The following is a 13,530-nucleotide window of genomic DNA, read 5'->3' on the forward strand; positions in this document are numbered from 1 at the left end:
TTAAAAATAAGTTAAATGACACATATATATATATAAATACATAATAAATAATGTTACGTAATTAATAATAATTTGTACTTATATTTACAGAAATTTTGCACACAAAAAAACATATAATTTATATATATATTTATCAGATTTTATACACATAAATTAATATAATTTTTATTCATATTTTTTAAAATTTATAAATATAAATTAACAAATTTTATTTATTAAAAATAATTTAATATTTATACTGATTAAATAATAACAAAAATACTAAAAGTTTCTGCCAAAATTTTTTTATATGGAATTTATATGATGACTTTTTTTGTTTAGATTTTGTTTTTGATATTAGAGTAGCAACGATATTTTTTTAAAATGTGTGTTGATGGGGTGTTATTCTCAAATGTGTAACTGTTTAATTAGATAAATAAAAATCAGACAGTTCAATTTGTGAGAAGTACAGAAATCGGACCGTCCAATTTATGAGGATATAGAAATCGGACTGAGGGATTTGTGAGGAAACAAAAATCGGACCGAAAAATTTCTATTTAAAAAAAATTAAAAAATTTGAAGTATAGAAATTGGACCCTCCAATTTGTGTATCTTTTACACTTTTAAAAAACACCAAAAATTACAATATTAAAATATATCACCACTTTTACTTTCATATAACAAAAAAAAAAAGCTCTTTTGTTTCCAACCTATAATTTTGGAGCGGAAAAATTCGCATTTATCGCTTCAGCATGATAGAGTCAACGTTTAGGTGGAACTTTTGGACTTAGACTTGTGTACGCCAACCAATCAACGTCGAAAAAAAATAAAAAATAAAAAAGCTATACGTCAGGTTGTTTTATTTTTGTAATGGAATCCAGAAAATTCGGGGTACATGTTTTATGAAGAATATAAGTGAATAACTTAAACGAAGTCACTTAAATCCAAATGCATCTAGATATATCCGTTTTGGATTGTATTATTATTAGTGGTTAGTTGAAAAATATTATTAACTAATATTTTTTCTTTATATTTGTTTATTTAAGTTAATATTAGTTAATATTTTATTTTTTTTCCTATAAATGTTAGATTATTCATCATAGAATTTCCGTATTATAATAATATATTAGTAGAGAGATACGTACCTATCAACTAATCTAATCAAAGGAGTTGTTTTTAAGTGTAACAAATTAAAGGGTTTTGCTACTTAATTATGCCTAAGGAATAAGGACTTTGGTTAAAAAAATTTAAATGAAAATTTTATTAACAAATAAAATTGTTAAATTAGTAGTGATGTTGATTAAATTAATATCTTAACTAATATCCCAAAATAGAAATCCTAAAGACATCAATTAAAAATATCTTATAATAAATGCCACTTCGTTGATTAAATTTCATCTTACAGAAATTAACACTAGAGATGAGAGCGTGATGCAACAATATGATCATCATCGCATATTGTTTAAATTTTTACACATCGCAATTTAAGGAAAAGTAATCATATTTATGATTTGGCTCAGTTTGTAAGTGCATAATTGATTCATAATTTAATGGGTCGTCTTAGTATCATAATGTATTTAATTCATGGTGGAGTTTGATTCCTATGACATGATATAAGAGGTGGTTATAACTTTATATAATAATATTATAAGAAAAGGATAAATAGGTCTTTAATTCATTGGTACGTGAATATTTAAATTTAAAAAAAAATTAATATTATTCATAGCTTATGAGTCAAACTATTACTAATTCAATTTGAAAATTGTAATAAAATGTTGAGTTAAGTACGATTTTGGTCTTCAAGGTATAGGTCGAATTTTTTTTATTTTTAACCTTTTTTTTTTCATACAAAATCGTTCTAAAGATTAACTTGGTTTTAAAATCGTCCTTATTTTAGGGACCAAAATTATACGAAGGTGGCGGCGGAAGCAGAGACATTTTGTTATGCGTAATTTGATCCAAAATTTTAAAATTTAAGTAAAAATGACGATTTTAAAACTTGGTTTTAAACTTTAGGGACGATTTTGTATGCAAAAAAATATTGTAAACGAAAAAAATTTTCAGCCTATACCTTAGGCCCCGTTTGTTACTTTGTTTGATGCCCGCGTCTTGCAAAGACATAGACACGGTGGGACGTGTCTATTGTTTGGTTTGTCAGACACAAAAATAAGAAGGACATGCTTACACACAAACATACACAAAATACATGTATTTCATATCTCAATAAAATGGTGAGACACGGATTTTGGGTGATGGACACGGATCTGTATTCTTTTTTTAGACTATTTTATCCTCATTCATTTTCTGAAATTCCAAATATCTCCCTTTTGTGTTACAAACCCTAACCGATGATTTCTTCTGCAATTGTTCTGCACTATTGAAGCTGTACCACCGCCGCACATCGTCTCCGTTTCTCGCTGACTCTCCTCTCTGATTATTGCGTGCTGTGCTCCGGTCGCGATGAGCTTGTGTTGCTACTCCACCGCCTTTGCCTTTCCATCCCGCAACCGCATTAGCCTCCTCCTATCTATGCTTTGCCTTGTTGCCTCTGGTATTTTTCTCTTGTGATGTATATTTTTTAATTTTGATTATTGATAAGATGTGTTATTATTGATTGAGTGCTATCTAGTGTTTGGATATATGGCTGATCGAATTGTAGGTACACCTAAGATTTCTTTATAATTACTCATTTTATTTTCATCTGAATTCTTCAATACACAATAAATAATTTCGGTGGTGGTTGTTTATTTTCCCTAATTGAAGAGGAAAAATAATGGAAAAAGCCATGTTTCTAATTCAAAGAGGGCAATTTATTTGTATTGTGTCTATAAAATTGCTTATTAATCTGCTTACTAAGCCGTTGATCAGATTGTTTGTATTATGTGTCGTAGAAATTGATTAAGTTGGATGATAATTGTTTGTAGAAATTGATCTTTTTTCATTATGGTAGTAGTTAGAGTCAATTTTGTCTTAAAAAGTTATCAATCACCTATCTCAAAGTATTATTTCCTTTCTTTTACTTAATAAAATTACATATTAAAACTCTTAATTATTTTTAGCTGATATTTTTATTGATATGTATTTAATTAGATTTCAATCATGTCTTTTTTATTTTGTTCATCGCTACTTAATAAAATTACATATGCTTATGTAACGAGTGTTTTTCCTATTTTTAGTTTAATTAAGCATTTTTCTTATTCGTACAAATTATTAGAGTTCTTCATTTATGTATTTACTTGTTATTATTTCTTAGGAAGTGATAATGGATCATTCTGAACATATTAAGCTATGTGTTGGATATTATTGGATTATGAGAATGCAATTTGATACGTTAATGCTGCTATGTTTAGTTACTTTATATATGTATATTAGGAATAGAAGGCGGGGTCATTCTTCGATTGGTCGAAGAGTGAACACACTACCATTAAGGCGAGATGCATTAGATAATATCATCAGGGAGGATGGAGATAGAAATTGTATATAGGAGTTAAAAATGAGTTTAAATGTATTTGCAACTTTATGTGAATTGCTACAAGTTCAAGGTGAATTAGACGAAGACGGTCATGTTGGCATAGGTGAGCAAGTAGCAACTTTCTTAATCATCATATTAGCTCACCATACGAAAAATCACAGCTTACAAGTTAGGTTCTATAGATCTGGTGAAACTATTAGTAGGTATTTTTACAAGGTACTGTGTTCGATTTTGCGTGTCCAAAGTATCTTATTTGCAAAGGCAGACCCTGTACCGGAAGATTGTGTAGATCCCAGATGAAAATGGTTCAAGGTAGGTCGTGTATGTAGCTCCAATTTTTATTGGTCAAGTTAACTCTGCATGTAATAAATTTTTCTTTTTACATTTGATAGGGTTGTATAGGAGCATTAGATGGAACTTTCATAGATGTCACAGTCCTGAAGAGTGACAAATCTAGATATCGGACAAGAAAATCTAGAATATCCACCAATGTCTTAGGAGTTTGCAATCAGAACATGAATTTCGTCTATGTCCTTAGCGATTGGAAAGGATCGGCATCTGATTCACGGATACTTAGGGATGCTATTACTCAACATAATGGCTTGAAAATACTTGTTAGTATGTCTAAATCAATCTTTTGAAAAGAATAATAACTATTTATTATGAGAATTACAATCTATTTCTTATATCTCTCCATCCTTCCATTTTAGGGTGTTATTACTTAGTGGATGCTGGCTATACTAATGGGAGAGAATTTTTATCTCCTTATAGAAATGTCCGCTATCATGTGAATGAGTGGGTTCAAGATCATCGGGCACCATAAAATTGTCTAGAGTTATTTAATAAGAAGCACTCTTCGACTAGAAATGTGATTGAGCGGTGTTTTGGGTTGCTTAAGAAAAGATGGGCAATTCTACGAAGTCCCCCGTTCTATCCTATTAGGATTCAAAGTCACATTATTATTTCTTGTTGTTTGTTACAAAATTTTATTCGTATGAACATGGATGTTGATCCTGAAGAAGATGCAACTCTTTTATCAGAACATATACCCGTAGAAGATGACACTATAGTTGATGAAGCTGATACAATTGATATTGTGGAAAGTAGCCATGAGTGGAATCAATGGCGTGAGGACCTAGCAACCGAGATGTGGCAAATATGGAGAGGAGAACATGGCGTGTAGAGTTTTTATCTTTGCAAGTTTTGTTATGTATACAATTGTCCTAGACTATTTGTATTTGAATTCATTTGAGTTTTTTTCGTTGTGCAATATGTATTTGCCAATTCAGATTTATAACTTGTATTACAAGTGTTTGTTTTAATTGTTTTAATTAGACAAGATAATTCTACTACCATTGAACTCTAATTTTAATAGTAATTTTGCTGCCATGATTTATTTTATTCGTTATTGTGCATGAATATTATCTAGCAGCAAATGACCTCCATACCCCGCCAATAGACTGAAGAAGAAACTGAACAATTTGTGGTGTTCATGGAGAAATTGGTTGTTGAAGACAAGAGGACAGATGCCGGTCAATTTAAACCAGGGACATTTCAAAAGCTGGCAGACAAAATGAATGAGAAGTTTTCTGGATGTGGTCTCACTGTAAAGCACATCAGAAATAAACACAAGCGCCTCAAAGAAAAATATATGTTTGTGGTTGAGATGTTGAGTTGTAGTGGTTTTGGGTGGAATTCTGAAAAGATGTGTGTTGAAGTGGATAGTAAACAAGTATTAGAAGCATGGGGAAAGGTGTGAATTTTTGAACATTTAATCATTCTTCTTACAAGTATTTTTTAATTTTCATGTAATTGTACGTATATGAATTTATAATGTATACTTTGTTTTATGTTGTATAGGATCGCAATGTTACACTTTACACTCCAGGCAAGCCATTTTCATTGTTTGAACGTCTTGGGAACATTTTTGGCAAGGATAGAGCTACCGGTCTTGATGCATGCAGTGAAAAAGATGCCGAAGAAGATGTCACACCGGGCTCTACATTTGCTGCGGCCACATTTGGTGGCTTAGGTTTAGGCGGAGACGATATTGACATTGAAGATTTAGCAGCTGCCAAGAGCGAACTACCCAACACCTTTTCGACCTCTTTTGCTTCATCAAGTGAGAGAAATCAAGTACGTCAAACTGCAACTAAAAAAAGCAATGATGCTGCAATCCTATCAAACTTGGCTGAAACTTTTAAGGCTGCGATTGAGGATCAAGGAAAGCATGTGTAGGTACTAGCCAATGCAATGTCTGGGGTTAATGAGCAAGTGAATCTTGGCCGAACGTTGAAGAGTCTTGGTTTCGACACAATGGAGATCATACAAATTGCAAAGAAATTTGTGCAAAATCCATAATTGAAGGCAACCTTTTGGAGTTTGGACGAGGAAAGGGCGGCATTCGCACGAGATATAATAGACAACTTTTAGCTATTGTTGGTGATGTTGGTGGTCTTAGTTGTTAACTTATTATGTGTATTTTGCTAGAACTTATTAGACTTTTTAGTGTTATGTTGTTTTTTCGGATGCTAATCAAGTGAAGTACACTAACTAGTTTGCAACTCTTTTATGCGTGAACAGAATTTTATTCATATTGTCCAGTTTTCTGTGTTGATTTTCTGCTATTATGCAACTAAGTTATCCATCAGGCAAATGTTTATTGTGTTGTGCAATTTGCACTTAAAATTGTGTAATCCTACCAAATTCTATTGAATTCTGCATTATGTATATTAATTTTCTGCACTTAAATTATTTATTAAGTGAGTGTTATTTGTATTGTGCAATTTTGTCTCATATTTGTGCAAAAATGTAAAATTTCATTGAATTCTGTATTATTTATGTTAATCTTCTGCACTTAATTTATTTATCAGGTGAATATTAATTGTATTGTATAATTTTGTCTCAAAAATTTATGCACTTTTGCAGATTTAGAATCAAGTCTTGCTTACAACTTATGTTTTCTTAATCCTGTGTTGATGTTTATAACTTGAATTCTTAAATTCTGCACTTATATATTTGTGCAAATCATACAAGATATTCTCCAAATACTATTAGCTAAAAAAAGAAACAGAGCAAACCAAAATAAACATCAAAGAAACAACTTTCCATTAAATTTTCAATTCATATAATTTCATTACAAATGAAGGACCCAACAATCAATTGTGTATTTGCTAAAGCTATACCAATATAAGTCTTATGCTATTGTTTGTCATGATCCATTGTAAAGATATAAAGCCAAATATCACAAAAGAAAAATACAACTTTCAAAGTCTATTAATATCCCAACAGCCATCATAAGATATTAGGACTTTGTCTTCTCCTCTTGTAGCTTTATTCCTTGAGATTTTTTTCCTTTGTTTGCTCCTTATGCATTCTTGAAGTCATGTTTATCTGAAATGAGATAAATGTAATACAACAAATTGAACAATTCACAACTAAAGAATCCAATAACAAAAGAAAAAGATAAAGTTCAATTACCTTTAGTACTTTATAAAGATAAAGCAATTTCTTTACTAATAGTATGATCAATTCACTGAAGCCTTTACTCAATATTTTCAACTTGGATTATGAAATGAATTAAAATAGGTTTCAACAACATCCAAAGTGTGACGATGATCTCTTTTTTAAAATGAGCCAGAAATTGAGATCACAGCATTGAGGTCAGCAAGGCACTCAGTTGGAAAGGCAAGAAAAGAATTCATGAGAAAATCATTAACATATCAACTTTTGCCACACCAACCAGCCTGCAATTTCCCTCTTCATCCAATTTCTTTCCTCTTTCACTTTTCATGTCACCCTTTGATTCTTCAGATGTCAACACTGTCTTCACCATTAGTGGTAGAGCCTTGTAGATACTCCCATCAGTAAACAAAAACTTGGGCCTTGAATTAAAAATCAACTTAGCTTGTTACAAAGATGATTGTAAGAATTTAAGCTTATTTTTCACTATTGATGTAAGGATCACTTTGCCATATATATAAAATTGTAGAGTTCGAAGATTGTAATCTCCTATGAAATTAAATTGGTTACCTTGCCAAATTCTTGGTTAATGGTCCTTGGAATGTTTATGGGACTATATTAATCTTCAAGAATGGGATAGCGAGGATCACACTCACACGTATATATAAAATAAGAGTTATATGCTTAAAAAAGTCCTATGAGTACAGAAGTTAATTAATTTTGAACATTATTTGTAATGAATTTTAGCTAATTGTAAAAAAATCTTATTGAATTTCAGATTCTTTAGAATGAAAACATGCTACATTTTGATCTTTTAGTTCATCAAGGGTAAGTCCATACACATTATTACAATGCTTGGCAACAAAAATCACTTCATTAATCTTTTCATTTACAACATAGCATTCAAGTCTTTTGAAAGTCACTAAATATCCTAAGTCACACAGCTGACTTATACTCAAAAGATTGTGCTTCAGTCCATAAACCAAAAATACATCATCAATGAAAGTAGATTGTTCATTACCTTCTTTTCCAACAGTAATTATTTTACCTTTACCATCATCTCCAAAGGTCACAAAACCTCCATCATACTTGTTTAGTTTGATGAAGCAAGTTGACCTTTCAGTCATGTGCCTAGAGCATCCACTATCCAAGTACCACATATCTTTTTTGTTCTTGGATGCTAGGCAAATCTACATGAAAAACTTCAAGTAACCTTAGGTATCCAAATTAATTTGGATCCTTTGAAGTTAATCAATATTGGTTGCCCAAGTGCATTGAAATCACAAACAACATTGTAAATTTGGTTTTCCACCACTCTCTTTTTAATAAAACATTGTGCATATGAGTGACCAAATTTCTTACAATTAAAACAATAATTTTCTTATACATGTCGCTGAAATCGAGATGAGCTACCATGCTGAAAATGATTAAAGGGCTGAAATTTTCTAGTTTTTGGAAGAGGTGCTTTTCTTTTGACAAATTGATTTTTGTTATAATTATTCCTCTTTGCAAAAGCATTTTCACCAGAATTTTTGAAAACTTTTGGGCTTTTCGAAGATGAGGTTTTGTTGTGAAATGAAGGTTTCCTGAAAGCAACCTCATTTTTCAAAATGTACCCCAGACCTGACCTATTTGAAGTAGGTTCGGTTAGGGCCGTCAAAATGGGTTAAACCCATCGGGCTAGCTCGTTTACCCGTTTAAATGGGCGGGCTTTGCCTCTAAAATTAAGCCCGTTTAGCCCATTCTTTTGTGAGGCTTCTAAGGAGTTTTCTCACTAGGATTTGTTCTGAGTAGTTTGTACCCATAGCATCAAGGTTGTTGATTATGATTAAGAATCTCTCAAACACTTTATCAATGCTTTCTCCATCCTTCATGTTGAACATCTCGTACTCTTTTCGTATCATATCAATCCTCGTTTCTTTGACTTGTTTAGTGCCTTTGTGTGTAACATGGAGTTTCTCCTAGATTTCTTTGACTGTCTTACATCTAGACACCTTTCGGTACTCTTCAAAGCTGATAGCACAGTGAAAAAGGTTGATTGCTTTAGCATTTAGCTCCATCTTCTTCTTATCTTCTTCATTCCACTAAGCTTCTTCTTTTAGAGTCACCACTCCATCAGCACTTATTTTTGTTGGAATCTTGGAACCGCTTATAACAATCTTCCAAATGTTGTAGTCAATGGATTGGATGAAGATCCTCATCCTCTCTTTCCAGTAGGCATAGTTCTTCCCGTTGAAGAAAGGAGGCCTGTTGTTTGATTGGCCTTCAGTGAGGGTATATGCCACTGTGGTTGTGCCCAAGTTGTTCGCCATTGGATCTTTGCTCAAAGCGGTTAAGATTTATTCTTGAGACCTTAGCTCCTGATACCAATTGAAGGTTGTAGTAGGCTTAGAGAAGGGGGGTTGAATCTATGCCTTTCTTTAAGTTACTGAAATAACCCTTTTTTAATTAAACTTGCAATTCTGATTCAGTTTGAACTCAGCAGCAAAAATTTATGAGACAATTTATTTTTGTCTCATGAATATCAGAAAATAGAACAGAGCAGAAAGGAGAAGAGCTAACACCATCATGTATCCTGGTTCGGTTGCCTTGTGCTATGCAACTTACATCCAGTCTCCACCACAACAGTGGTGGAATTTCCACTATAGTTAAAGTATTACATACACCAATTCCACAGGATTGACACAATCCTTTCACACTCAAGTTCTAACCTAATTTGACATTGGCTATGCTAATACCTAACTCTTCACTCTTAGTGCTTACCCAACTAAGAAAGGGGTACCTCACTGGTACTAGACATAAGACACAAACTTACCTAAAGAAATCTGAAAATAACTCTAGGCTTTTCTCTCAAGTGTATCACTCAGCCTCTTTCCACTCTTTGGCTTTTACTTGAGCTCTCTCAATATGCCTTTTCACTCAAGAAATTACAAAAAGATAAACATTGAAAAGTAAATTACAATCTGTAAAACATGAAGGAGATTGACTCTACAACAGCCTCTTTGCTATGTGATAAACCAGATTTGCATGTCTCTGATTCAGTTCTTCATTTTTGGTGGAATGCTTCTTTGAAAGAAAGCACTGTCCAAGTAGAGGAACTTCTTCAGGGAACTCTTCTCAGAACATAACTCACCAAACTCTGGTTATCTCTCCTTACCTTTGAATGAACATAAAATCTTCTTATATCTCCTTGCATGTTGCTGGGTTCTTCTTCCTAGGTCAACTTCTTGAGTCTTGTGCTTCACCAACCCACAAACTCACTTTTTCTCATTAATCATCAGAGTAAAAACTTTGCTTCTGACCTTCTCTTGTTGACCGAAAGCCATAAAACAACAACCACAAAAGTCTTCCAATGGTAAACCGGATCTTAGCCATTGAGAAGCTACTTGGTTTCCAAGAATCACTTGTGACCGTAGATACACAACAGATTGGAATAGAAATCAACTTTCCCTTTGATGCCATTTTCGGACTTGCAGAGTGGTGGGAAGAAGAGAAGAGCAGAGACGCAGAGTAGCAATGCAAGACGGCGGTGGCGTAGTAGTTAAACTGACTAAACAGAGCAGCGACATTGGCGAAGGAAGAGAGGGAACGGCGCAGTGCGGTGATGACGCGGTGAGTGGGCCGGCTGAAACGGACAGTGGCGAGGCCGCGAGGGAGGTGTTCGGAGGTGGCTTGCTAGGTGCAAAGACGCCAAAGAGAATGCAAAAGGGGTGTCGCGAGGAGGGTGAGGGTGACTGGGAATTGGAATGCGGCGCTAGTGTGGAAACTGGAAAGAGGAATTAGGGTTTCTAACTTTTGAATATATATATGGAAGGTGAAATGACTAAAAAACCAAAGTAAAAAATAAATTACTAAGGGTGTTTAAGTAATTTAATATATTCGGGGACTGTGGGGAATACGGGAACAGGGATCCCTACTCGGGTCCCCGCACTTGCTTCGGGAAAATTTTGTCCCCCATCCCCGTCTCCACAGGAAAAATTTCTCGCCATCGGGGTTCCATTTGGGGCGGTCATTGCGGGGATCCCCCTGCCCCTTGAAGATTTTTGACACCCCTAAGAAAGAGAGCGAGAGGAGAGAGAAGAAATGGAGTGATCTCGGACAAGTGAGGGAGGAGGGATTTGCGTTTGAATTTGAAACCAACTTTACCGTCGGCAAAATTATCGGTTAAATCTGACGATAAAACCGACGGTAAAGTTGGCTCCAACAAAATCATATTTTGCCCCACTAATCACCGTCAGATTTAGAGTTGGAATATGAAATTCGACGGTAAACATTTTGGAAGATCCAAGCTGCCTTGTATCCGACACAAAAACTAACGCTAAATCCGATGGTAATTAATTCTGCTAAATCTAATGATAAATTCGATGATACACAATATATTTTTTTTATAGTGTTTCCGTTAGAATGTCTTTTTTACTATATAGTAATATAGAGAAACAGACTAAACCTTTTTAAAACTTAATTAAACTTGCTCTATAGACTAACGCGCTCTGCAATCTTTACCATTCTCTAACAACCTTAGTTTATTAGATATGAATTAGGGATTAGAACTCTAAATAATTGGTATATGATATCATTATAAAATTGCAATATCATTTCAGCGAAGAAAAAAGCTTAACAACATACTGTACGTAATCAAATGCTAAAATTTTGGGATTGTATGCATGCTTGTTAGTTAGTTACTTATATATGATGCATGACTTCGAAACTACAATAAAGAGTTAAAAAAGCGATTATTATTATTATTGAGACAGTTGCCTGGTGTGAGCGAGGGAGGTGCATGGAAATATATAAATTTAATATTTTTAAATATAATATTTTTATTTATATTTTATCTAATAAATATAATTTTATATTTTTATATTTTATTTTAGTATTTTGTGTTTGTAAACAAACATAGCAAATAAGCTAAGTAATTAAAACGAGGAAAAGAACAAAGAAGAAGAATGTAAGTAATTAAGAAAAGGAGTAGTGAATGGCTTAGAAATTAGAATCAATCATCTCGATTATCCCACGCACACATAAAGAACAAATGACAAATTAAATCCCAAATGGCTCTGGAACCAATTCTGCCAAATACATAATTAATTGGGAGTGGATCCTCTCCAGTGAGAAAAAAACTGAATGATATCCAGTGTTCAATCTAATCATTCATTGCGTTCTCTCTCTTATTTATTTCTGGTCCCACTCATAGAATTAAAGGTGATAGATCACACTGAATTCTATCAATTGTTAAAAAAACTGGAGAGGATCTTTTTCCTAATTAACTAGCAATTAGCATGGCCTCAAAAGGTAGAATGATGTTGTTTCAATATCTAATTCATTTACAACAAAATATAGTGTGTGTGTCAAGATAGGAAAAATTGAAGAATAAATAATTCAATAATCTTTTTATATATACCTCAATTTAATAGATTTCGATAAGATCATTCTTGTGTAAAATATTTAAGACTTATTATGACAGGCCACAGGCGGCGCCGCTCTTTAGATACAGTAACTTTACCATACATACATTACACATTACTCCTTTTTAAATAAAATTGCAATAATTATTACGGTGGGTGTAATGGTCATTTTGAATGTTTGGAGGCCGAAAACGACTGCGTTTGGATTCAGTGACAGGGCCCTGTCCCTTTCGGTGTCTCCCATACCCTCAACACATGACAACTCACCTCTTCACACGTTATCTACAAAAGCCCAAATTCCCATCACAATTACTCTACCATTTCAATTAATACTAATATTAAACAATATTATTCCTAGTTTGGAGATGGAATAAACTATAATTTAATTTACCGTGAATTAGTTAGTGCTATGTTTTCAAATGAAATATATGAGTAGACAATTTTTGTTTTATTAAACTTGAAATTAAAGGAGCAAAACCATGAAGAAAAGACATGTATGGAATAATTTCTAAGGATAGGTAAGCAAGAAAGCGACCATGCAGCAACATTGTATTGAATGGAATGACAAGTAGTAAATCAATTATTAATCATACAATAATGTATGATATGATATAATGAGATGAGTGTGACGTATTTGTATTATGGGAACAAGCAACCGAATACTCCAGTCACAGTACTACTGAATTACTGATACATAATTGAATACTCTGCAACCGTGGATCTATTAGGTATATAACCATAAAAGCCCAAATATGTGCCATTTTCACTTATTATATTCAGTGTTTTCTCAACAAACCTTCAAGATACTAATTTTAAGATCAAAAGCTTGTTAATTGTGGTGGATAGCTTAAATACTCCAATTTTATTATTAAAAAAAAAACATAAGAAGAGAATCCCAAAGATACACTTTTGTATCTTGTTTTCGTGCGGAAGAAGTGAATATCGCAGCGCTCTCTGCCCAAATATCAATAACTTTTCATTGTTGGGTCTTAATCAAAGAGGGACAATATAATTATGTCTAACAAAATGCGCCAACCATCTATATATCTATAACACTCGTTAAGAATATAGATATTAAAAAATTTCAAGTGTATCAATATATCGGTATTTTAGTGATTTTTAATCGTTGATTTTAATTATAAAAAAAAATATATAATATATATAATTAAAATTAACAGTTAAAAATTATTTAAATATCAGTATATCAGTATA

This window comes from Arachis ipaensis, chromosome B10, assembly GCF_000816755.2.
Source record: "Arachis ipaensis cultivar K30076 chromosome B10, Araip1.1, whole genome shotgun sequence".
NCBI classification, from domain to species: Eukaryota; Viridiplantae; Streptophyta; class Magnoliopsida; order Fabales; family Fabaceae; genus Arachis; species Arachis ipaensis.